The following is a 9337-nucleotide window of genomic DNA, read 5'->3' as shown; positions in this document are numbered from 1 at the left end:
GTAATATACAGGCTAGCAATGCAGGCAGTGAAATTAAAGCTTCAAGCATGGGCAGAAAATAATGGCATTTTGGGAGAGCTTCAGAATGGCTTTAGAATAGGTAGGCGTTTGGATGATAACTTGTTTGTTCTTACTCAGTGTATTGAAATATCAAAAGCAGAAAGCAGACCGTTGTATGTAGCCTTTTTGGACATTACAGGAGCATACGACAACGTAGACCGCAGCATTTTGTGGGATATTCTGGAAGGGGAAGGCTTAGGTAACGATTGTATACAGCTCTTGAGAGAGATTTACCTAGAAAATACTGTTTGCGTTGAATGGGAAGGGATGAGGAGCGCGGAGAAAGTTCATATCAACAAGGGACTGAGGCAGGGGTGCCCTTTATCCCCGCTGCTGTTTATGATGTACATGGTGAGGATGGAGAGGGCGCTAGAAGGAAGTAATATCGGGTTCAATCTCTCATACAAACAGGCAGGTACAGTAATAGAGCAGCAACTCCCAGGTTTATTTTATGCGGACGACATTGTGTTGCTCGCAAACAAGCAAAGTGATTTGCAACGTCTGGCTAATATCTGTGGACAGGAGGGCAACAAGTTAGGTTTGAAATTTAGTGTTAGAAAATCAGGTGTTATTGTATTCAATGAAAACAGTGAACAGACAGTGGAGATACAGGGCCAAGAAATACCTCGGGTAACAGAATATAAATACCTTGGTATATGGATAAACGAAGGCAACGGATATATGGAAACACAGGAAAAAACCATAACAGTCAAGGGGAAGAGAAATGCAGCCATAATGAAGCACAGAGCGCTATGGGGATACAATAGGTACGAGGTCCTCCGAGGTATGTGGAAAGGGGTAATGGTTCCAGGACTTACTTTTGGAAATGCGGTTGTTTGCTTTAAATCAGGGGTACAATCAGGACTCGACGGGAACCAAAGGTCAGTGGGTCGCCTCGCATTGGGCGCTCACGGGAAGACTACAAATGAAGCTGTGCAAGGAGATATGGGCTGGACTAGTTTTGAAGTGAGGGAAGCCCGCAGTAAAATTGAGTACGAAGAACGGCTGAGGAATATGGAGGAAAGTAAATGGGCTGGGAGAGTGTTCAGGTATCTGTACAGGCAAAACATTGATTCACAGTGGAGGAAAAGAACTAGGAAGCTTACCAGCAAGTATGCGGCCTGTGGGGTGGGCAACACAGCAACAAAGAAGGTCAAGCGGAAAGTCAGAGAGGCTGAATTAATCTCATGGGTGGCGGCAATGAAAAAGAAACCTGCCATGAGTAACTACTTAAGGGGAAAAAACGAAATTAGGAAAGAAACCATTTATGATAACTCAAAGGGAAGCTCATTACTTTTCGAAGCGAGATCGGGATGCCTTAGAACACGCACCTATAAAGCGAGATATAAGAATGAAGAAGAAACATGTGCTTGCTGCGGTAAAGCTAGGGAAACGACGGAACATATTTTATTAGAATGTGAGGACGTCTACCCAGCGGTCGATTTAGGCACCACTGGCCTCCTTGAAGCCCTTGGGTTCAGCGGGAGCAGTGGTAAAGCAAACAGGTCCGCAATAGACATCAGTAAGAGGCGATTGGAGGATTGGTGGAAGAAAAGTAGGGAAACGACAAAAGACGGAGACGTACAAAAGCACAGTTCGCAATAGGGTATCAGAAAATTTGGACGTGGTAGTTCATAGTGGTTTTTTTTTTTTTTTTTTTTTTTTTCATTGGTGAACATAGGTAGGATATTAGGCAGCATAGTAGTAAGAGCTTGGTGGCGCAAGCCACCGCCCCGTTCCAAAGGGGACGCTCATAACATCCATCCATCCATCCGGAGAAGAGAAAAGGGAGAGGGCCCGGAACCGAGCTACCGGACAACGCGGCAGGCATATAGTAAAGGAGGCATTGCCTGGATTAAACATTTTTACCGGTATTTCCGAATGCACGGCGGCACGGATTCATTCGTTCGTACACTCAAGACTGGTTGCTTCTTTGTTTCTAAAACTAGTTTCTTGCGCTTCGATGTCTCGCGTTATTTAACTTGGGGTGAAGTTACGTGTTTGCAAGCGGACATGTAAGCCCGGCAGTTGGTTTTCGGTCGTGAGCCATTCGGAACAGGTCTGCATCGAAACGGGAGCTGGATATTGCTGCGGCTGACAACGGCAATAACGGTGAGTCGTTTAACACCACTGCTTGAATCGCCATATACCGTCCGTCTCATTACCTTCCGGGCGGGCACAAGTTAACGAACTAGATCCTGCATTACATATGGGCAGTCAGGATCTCAGCTGTTTCCTAAATAAACCTTTACTTGCGAGGCTGTCGTTATACCACACAAGCAAGAAAGAAAGAGCGATATCGGAACGCGCGTCTCATTTTTCATGTTGTTGTAGCTGTGGTTGTAGGTGACTGAGTAGCCTTATTAATATACATATTAAACTTTTTTTCGAGTCCGCCGGCAACGTCTTTCGTCCAGAAAACCGAATAATCCTTTGGTAAAATGAAGTGAAAGTACAGAATTTAATGTATTAAACAGTTGCAAGCATGATAATTCACCCATATTTCGTACTTGTTGGTTCCAAATGTTCTTGCTGTTCAGATTGGTTTACCGTAGGGCATTTATTTTTGCAGTAGTGAAGCGGTGCATCACGTTCGTGCAGAAAAATAATGCATCAGTTCTAATAGCTTCATGACTTCCATGCATTTGCTTGTGGAACTAGCAGTGTGATCACTTCTAGTGTATAAATGAACCCACAAATGTTCTCATTTGTGATCTTAATAGTATTTGCGCTGTTGACATGCATTGTAGTTTGGCAGACATCAATTTTATGGACAATAGCAATATTTATTTAACATGCTGCTTAAGCACCCTAGAACAGACAGTGTACATTTGCATGTGTTCTGTAGTCGCAAATCATTACAACATATATGTCACACCTTTTTGCATTTCATATTGCAAAACTTTGCTTTTTCAATTTCTCATTCAGTCAAAATTTCTGTTCCAGACATGCAGTAATGAGGACGGCACCAGTATAAAGCAACACACTCCACGCACTAAACAGAAGCTGCTGCCTACTACAACAAGGTCATTGTGTGGACATTGGCTACTACTACAAGGTAAACAACACATGGTTCAGAAATAAATGTTTGATATATGCTGTATTGGCTTGCTGTTTGCAGCAGATATGAATGTTTGTTCATATTTATGGTTCAGTATAATTGGCTCGAACATATAAAACACACATAAATTTGGCTAATCTGTGCTGTATCTCATGTGTCACCGTTTTGCCCCAACAGAGTCTATGCCAAGCACATCTTGGTCATCACAGGAGCTCCTATCTGCGCCAACAGGAAGGGGCTGGAGCCGAATTTACAAGGCTTTTACACCAAGAACAAAGAAGCACATGCAGAAGAATATGAATGAGATATCAAGTCTGCAGAGGACTGTGTCAAGACTGAAAAGAGCTTCAGCCACCATTCCACCAGCACGGACATTTGGCTGAGTCATCCAGGTAACTCAAAAAAGACTTTCTAGAAATTCTTCGTCTTCAGATGCACCTACAACATCTGACCAAGCACGGACGACGCTGGCCAAAAGATTGAGTTCCATCAGTTTGCCCTTAATCAGCTTCCTAGCCATGTTAATTCCGTTTGTGCCAAGTGTAATTTTTCTTCTATAAATGCAAGCTTTCTCATTGCCCATTTTTGTTAGAGGTCATTCATCCTCATCCAAATATAAAGGTCAACCGATTCTTCGCTGATACTTAATACCAGTCACTGTCTAGCAGCCTAACATATCTGTAGCAGTATCTTCTAGTGTATGTTGTCATGCGCAATTCCTCTCCTGAAATAGCTGATGCAGCATCGGCATGCGTCTTGCATTAACCTATGCACATGTGCTATGCACCATTTTACTTTTCTTGATGTTTTTAGCCTTCAATGCTTGCAGAGCAGAGTGGCTTCTCTCTTGAATGCAAGCTTTCTCATTTTCCATATTCCTAGTTTCGTTGATGATTGCTCCTCTTCCTTGATAGCCTGGGTCTTTGTGCAAGCTACAGTGAAGTGATTGATTGCAGAATCTGGTTTTGCTGCCACACTTGGTTGTGGTAACTGTGTTACGTTTCTCAGATGTGGGGGCCTGGTCAGTTGCATTGGTAAGCAGTTCCTCGAGGTAAGCATTTGCTCCTGCAGTCCGCAAAGCGACATAGACTCCCAGTATACACACACCGTAACTGGTGCGCCCCGTTCGTTCTGGCCTGCTGCAGCCATGGGCAAATTGTGCTTGTGGCCTACTTCGGCCATGATTTGCTCAAAACGGAGACCAGCATATGTGCTTACATGGTTCGAAGTGTAAGAAGTTGATAGCCGTATGGGTGGAAAGGCCCGCAAGAATGGCTGCCGAAGGTGATGCCCACAAAAGCGACTTGTCCACATTGCGACAAAGTGGGACACAAAGTGTGAGCCACACATAGCGGCCCCCGAAAGAAAATAAATGTGCATGTTGGAAAGGAGTTAATGCTAAAATGCCGGGTAGTCCATGTCGCTGTATTGGTTGCAGCAGCAGATGCCTGCGTCACCTGATTGCTTCGCAATGGAAGTTGCTCATCTTCAACGGCAACTGTTGGTTCAAACAGGTGCGAGGCTCTGTCCAATCTGTTTGTACCGCAGGTTGTCGCTCGTTACCAGACCACCACATGTGACAAAGGCAAGCATTATGCCTGTAAGATGGTTCGTAGCCAATGTATAATGTATTGTCTGAACCTCATGCGGTGACTGATTGCTGTTTAATTTTGCTGTTATGTCACTTGGTTATGGTCGCAGTGTTATGTTTTTCAAATATTGCGGCTTGGTCGGTTGCACTGGGAAGCAGCCTCTCGTAGTAAGCATTTGATCCTGCAGTCTGCACAGCGACATAGACTCCCAATTTATGCACACCGTGATTCGTGCTCCCCGTTCACCCTTTCCTGCTGCAGCCATGGGCAAATTGTGCCTCTGGCCTTTCTCGGCCGCGATTAGGCATGAACGGAGACCAGCATAAGTGCTTACATGGTCGGACGTGTATGAAATTGGGTGGAAAGGCCCGCAAAAGTGGCTGATGAAGGTGATGCCCACGAAAGCGACTTGTCCATATTGAGATGATGTGGGACACCAAGTGTGAGCCAAACATTAGCGGCCTCCAAAAGAAAAGAAACATGCAGGCTGGAAAGGAGTCAATGCTAAAATGATGGGTAGTCCATGTCGCTGTGTAGGCTGCGGCAGCAGATGCCTGCGTCTCCCGATTGCTTCGCAATGCAATTTGGGCATTTTTAACGGCGACTGTCGCTGCAAACAAGTGGCACACTCTGTCCAATATGTTTCCGCTGCTGGTTGTTGCTCGTTAACCTGACCACCACGTGCGACGACGACGGTGAGCCGTTTACGAGCTCGCGTCAATGATTCCAGCGTATCTCGACATGCAAATTTTATTTCTGCTATTGCACGAGAATGTACACTGCTTGTCTTCCGCCAATAAAGTCGCGCGTTCTGTTCACTCACTTGTGGCTTGTTTGTATGGGCGTCAGTAGAGGCTCTTGGCAATTAGAACGCACCAGCTACGACGCGGCAGCGAAGGCATTGAGGCATGCCGCATAGCCCAGGCCCCGCACACTCTCAAGTTCAACAAATGGCCACAGAGGGCGAAAAATCAATCGAGGCGCGTTTCAGCGTAAGCGCGCAAGTGGAGCTACTGTAATTTGGTCGAATAGTTTACTTTGTGCTTTCTCTGCTAGGGGCGCTGAACATGCTGAATTTTTTAATTTACACAAACCATTGACATGAACAATCGAGGTGTCTAAGGATGCTTTTTTACCTCAGGCAAATAGGCAGTTGATTTTCTTTTAATTTGATTGTTGAAGCTGCTTTTTAGTCATAGCGTCAAGGTTTTTGTGCTCGATTAACCATCGACAGCCGACAGCCTATTGGTATCAATGTGTTTCCTGGCCGTTGGCGTTCGAATACTACGGCGGTAAAACATTTTCGAAAGCATGCTTTCGTCTGCGAGTCATTACATAGACTTGCTGTAAGAAGGTCTACTCTTGGCAAAGAATAGTGCCTCATTTTGTTTAGGCGTTGACTATCATAATGAATGCGGCGGAGGTTGAGGGAGTACGCTTGAAGTTACGTTTTTATGCCGTTGATCTCCATAACACCGTAAGTACGCAAACCGATGTCGCAGAACACCCGATGCATCATTGTGTGTTCTCCGTCATCGCTTGTTTGCTGTATGCCTACTAATTCTTCATTTCTTCAAGTGTTGTATCCTCCTTTTGTCCTTGTTCTCTTGTGCTTCACTTACAGTATGTCGTTCCGTCAGCTGTGATGCTCATTTGCAAAACCAATACGTTTGATAAGACGCAGTGGTTATCATAATTTCATTACACGTGTATTAAGCTGGCACATATGGTTCAAATACAGATACCTGTATGCGAAGTTGCACGACGTTGATGCGGAGATTAGGATAATTATGACACCCGTAAGGAAGAGGCAGCTGACGGCCGTATAAGCTGTTGCGTTCTTTCCGCCAAACTACCCGGCCTGGTAGTGCTGTAAAGATGCTGTATAAAAGTGACACGCGGTGACAGGGAAATTATACTTAGCAGCCGACCGTACGTTTTGTAGCTTAGGTCTTCTTTCTTGTGCGTTTGTGCTACCCTTATTAATGAGCCATCTCTTGACTATGTTCTTGACTATGTAACCGCGTTTGTGTGGATGCGTAGACGTGTGCTTTTTGTTGTACTTGTAAAATGCAAATAAAATATTTTTAGGCTTACTCAATCTTTGGTGTCGTGTGCATTTATTCCAGTCGAGGCCATCGTGCCATCTGGAAACCGCATTCTGTCAGTAGCCCTACACGAAATGCAACAGCTGGAGCGCGGCGGCACTACTCGGGATGCCCTTAAAAGTCAGTTCTGAGTGTGCCTTAACTCGATATGACTCAGCGCTACATGTATTCTGCTGCGCCTCGATCGTGCTCCCGCCAGTTTGGTTGCTGTCTGGCAAACGTAGCGCCTACATAAATATGTGGGCGCTACGTTTGCCACACAGCAACCAAACTGGCGGGAGCACGATCGAGGCGCAGCAGCCAGAAACCCAGTAAAACCACAGAACACCTGGTAAAGCGTGTGCAAACCTGGTGAAGCGTGTGCAAAACCCCGTTTCCGTTTCCTGTTGTACAGCGCCAGTTGTGGTCACATACTTTAGTTCACGACGCCACCGCTACGCTTATTTCCGTAGCACTGTGGAAGGTACAGTTTCCCTTCTCTAAGTTTGTATAGGTGTTCTGTGCATAGCCTGCAGAACAAGCACGGCGCGTACCAGCGTACGCAACCACAGAACACCTATGACGCCATAGAGTTTCTCACTACATTACTTAGAGGGAAATCTGGCGCTGCTGCGCTGTGGTATGCATGGGAATGCTGGTATATTGTGGATTCGGATTGGCATCGTTCTCGTAGAGACAGGACACCTTGAAGACGCGCTTGGCAAGTACCCTTCCGTCTGTCACAATGATTCATTTTCTACTAGAACAGCACGTGAAAAGCTGTTTTAGCTTTATTATTACGCGAAAACATGTTTTGTTTAACTATGAGAACTTGTTATTGTGTGTACGACTACATGTTACGTAAAAAGTATCAACGGGCCGCTAAAGTTGGAAAACAGACGACAAGGTTCGCGCTCGCTTTGAAACAGTTGGTCGTCTGTTCTTCCTTTCTTCGCTTGGTCATGCATCGTGGGTGAGTAAAGATGTAATATGCGTGAATGGAAACATTTTATGAAGATTTTTCTTTGAGAACGCGTTATTTGCGTAGCCATATCCACGTTTTAGACGAAGCCTCTTACAACACGAGCCTCGCAGACACATATACCGTCATTCCCATGACGGCACGGTGCCCCCTTAAGAAACTCCCATAGACGGTGGCGCCAGATTACCCTCTAGGTGTTGTAGTGAGAAACTCTATGTATGACGCAACCGGCAAAAAACGGCCATATTGAATTTTGCTCTAAAAAAAAAAAACTTGCACTTCCGCTTTCGGGTTGAGCATCGTCATCTGGCGTCCGCCAAAGTAAGTTCCATGCGCTGCCGCTGCTTATTTTCGAACCACGGTGGAAGGTACAGTTTCCCTTCTCTAAGTTTGTTCTTTATTCTATGCTACGGTTGCTACTACTAGCAGGCCCCGCACACTCTCAAGTTCAACAAATGGCCACAGAGGGCGAAAAATCAATCGAGGCGCGTTTCAGCGTAAGCGCGCAAGTGGAGCTACTGTAATTTGGTCGACTACTTTAATTTGTGTTTTCTCTGCTAGGGGCGCTGAACATGCTGAATTCTTTAATTTACACAAACCATTGACATGAACAATCAAGGTGTCTAAGGATGCTTTTATCCTCAGGCAAATAGGCAGTTGATTTTTTAAAAATTTGATTGTTGAAGCTGCTTTTTAGCCATAGCGTCAAGGTTTTTGTGCTCGATTAACCACCGACAGCCGACAGCCTATTGGTATCGATGTGTTTCCTGGCCGTTGGCGTTCGAATACTACGGCGGTAAAACATTTTCGAAAGCATGCTGGTTTCGTCTGCGAGTCATTACATAGACTTGCTGTAAAAAGGTCTACTCTTGGCAAAGAATAGTGCCTCATTTTGTTTAGGCGTTGCTTATCATAATGAATGCGGCGGAGGTTGAGGGAGTACGCTTGAAGGTACGTTTTTATGCCGTTGATCTCCATAACACCGCAAGTACGCAAACCGATGTCACAGAACACCCGATGCATCATTGTGTGTTCTCCGTCATCGCTTGTTTGCTGTATGCCTACTAATTCTTCAAGTGTTGTATCCTCCTTTTGTCCTTGCTCTCTTGTGCTTCACTTACAGTATGTCGTTCCGTCAGCTGTAATGCGCATTTGCAAAACCAATACGTTTGATAAGACGCAGTGGTTATCATAATTTCGCTACACGTGTATTAAGCTGGCACATATGGTTCAGATACATATACCTGCATGCGAACTTGCACGACGTTGATGCGGAGATTAGGATAATTATGACACCCGTAAGGATCGAGGCAGCTGACGGCCGTATAAGCGGTTGCGTTCTTTCCGCCAAACTACCCGGCCTGGTAGTGCTGTAAAGATGCTGTATAAAAGTGACACGCGGTGACAGGGAAATTATTATACTTAGCAGCCGACCGTACGTTTTGTAGCGTAGGTCTTCTTTCTTGTGCGTTTGTGCTACCCTTATTAATGAGCCATTTCTTGACTATGTTCTTGACTATGTAACCGCGTTTGTGTGGATGCGTAGACGTGTGCT

General features: G+C 45.3%; 1 long non-coding RNA gene across 2 annotated transcripts; it reads left to right on the top strand.

Annotated features, from left to right (window-relative positions):
• Window positions 1-1026: 1026 nt before the first annotated feature.
• LOC140216677 (uncharacterized) lies at window positions 1027-6814 on the top strand. 2 transcript variants are annotated; one of them, XR_011893255.1, is made up of 3 exons: window positions 1058-2172; window positions 3007-3118; window positions 3299-6814. It is a non-coding gene; the product is annotated as an uncharacterized lncRNA (long non-coding RNA). The 2 variants fall into 2 exon arrangements; XR_011893254.1 differs by having other exon boundaries at window positions 1027-2172; window positions 3007-6814.
• The last annotated feature ends 2523 nt before the right edge of the window (window positions 6815-9337 follow it).

Source organism: Dermacentor andersoni, chromosome 3, assembly GCF_023375885.2.
Source record: "Dermacentor andersoni chromosome 3, qqDerAnde1_hic_scaffold, whole genome shotgun sequence".
Classification (NCBI taxonomy): domain Eukaryota; kingdom Metazoa; phylum Arthropoda; class Arachnida; order Ixodida; family Ixodidae; genus Dermacentor; species Dermacentor andersoni.
The sequence above is the reverse complement of the archived record's forward strand: the minus strand, read 5'-3'. Positions and strand labels throughout refer to the sequence as shown.